The following is a 1,623-nucleotide window of genomic DNA, read 5'->3' as shown; positions in this document are numbered from 1 at the left end:
CTCAATGATCCCTAGTTTCTCCATTACAGAGAGAGGCATGGGGTTTATGCTTGACCCTAGGTCACACAGAGCCTACTCAAAGGTCATGGTACCTATGGTATAAGGTATTGAGATCTTTCCAGGATCTTGTCTCTTTAGAGGTAATCTCTGCCTAGTCAAGTCATCTAGTTCTTTGATGAGCAATGGAGGTTTATCCTCCCAAGTCTCATTACCAAACAACCTGGCATTTAGCTTCATCATTGCTCCAAGGTACTTAGCAACTTGCTCTTCAGTAACATCTTCATCCTCTTCAGAGGAAGAATACTCATCAGAGCTCATGAATGGCAAAAGTAAATTCAATGAAATCTCTATGGTCTCAGTGTGAGCCTCAGATTCCCATGGTTCATCATTAGGGAACTCCATGGAGGCCAGTGGACATCCATTGAGGTATTCCTCAGTGGAGATCACTGCCTCTTCCTCCTCTCCAGGTTTGGCCGTGTGGGTTGTGGTTATGGCCTTGCACTCTCTTTTTGGATTCTCTTCTCTATTGCTTGGGAGAGTACTAGGAGGGAGTTCAGTAATTTTCTTACTCAGCTGTCCCACTTGTGCCTCCAAATTTCTAATGGAGGACCTTGTTTCAGTCATGAAACTTTGAATGGTTTTGATTAGATAAGAGACAATGGTTGCTAGGTCAGAGTGGCTCTGCTTAGAATTCTCTGTCTGTTGCTGAGAAGATGGTGGAAAAGATTTGCCATTGCTAAACCTATTTCTTCCACCATTACTGTTGTTGAAACCTTGTTGAGGTCTCTGTTGATCCTTCCATGAGAGATTTGGATGATTTCTCCATGAAGGATTATAGGTGTTTCCATAGGGTTTTCCCATGTAATTCACTTCTTCCATTACTGGGTTCTCAGGATCATAAGCTTCTTCTTCAGGGGAAGCTTCCTTAGTACTGCCTAGTGCAGCTTGCATTTCAGACAGACTCTGAAAAATCATATTGACTTGCTGAGTTAATATTTTATTCTGAGCCAGTATGGCATTCAGAGTATCAATCTCAAGAACTCCTTTCTTCTGAGTCGTCCCACCATTCACAGGATTCCTTTCAGAAGTGTACATGAATTGGTTATTTGCAACCATTTCAATGAGTTCCTGAGCTTCTGTAGGCGTCTTCTTCAGATGAAGAGATCCTCCAGCAGAGCTATCCAATGACATCTTGGATAGTTCAGACAGACCATCATAGAAGATACCTATGATGCTCCATTCAGAAAACAAGTCAAAAGGACACCTTCTGATCAATTGCTTGTATCTTTCCCAAGCTTCATAGAGGGATTCACCTTCCTTCTGTCTGAAGGTTTAGACTTCCACTCTAAGCTTGCTCAATTTTTGAGGTGGAAAGAACTTTGCCAAGAAGGCATTGACTAGCTTTTCCCAAGAGTTTAGGCTTTCTTTAGGTTGTGAATCCAACCATGTCCTAGCTCCGTCTCTTACAGCAAAAGGAAAGAGCATAAGTCTGTAGACTTCAGGGTTAACCCCATTGGTCTTGACAGTGTCACAGATTTGCAAGAATTCAGCTAAGAACTGATGAGGATCTTCCAATGGAAGTCCATGAAACTTGCAATTCTGTTGCATTAGAGAAACTAATTG

The 1,623-nt window shown here is 42.1% G+C and overlaps 1 non-coding gene across 1 annotated transcript; it reads left to right on the top strand.

The window, feature by feature from the left end:
- Nucleotides 1-1,249: 1,249 nt before the first annotated feature.
- Nucleotides 1,250-1,353, top strand: LOC112780249 (small nucleolar RNA R71). Its single transcript, XR_003191099.1, has one exon. It is a non-coding gene; the product is annotated as a small nucleolar RNA R71 (small nucleolar RNA).
- Nucleotides 1,354-1,623: the final 270 nt, after the last annotated feature.

The sequence above is a fragment of the Arachis hypogaea genome, chromosome 19, assembly GCF_003086295.3.
Source record: "Arachis hypogaea cultivar Tifrunner chromosome 19, arahy.Tifrunner.gnm2.J5K5, whole genome shotgun sequence".
NCBI lineage: Eukaryota > Viridiplantae > Streptophyta > Magnoliopsida > Fabales > Fabaceae > Arachis > Arachis hypogaea.
The sequence above is the reverse complement of the archived record's forward strand: the minus strand, read 5'-3'. Positions and strand labels throughout refer to the sequence as shown.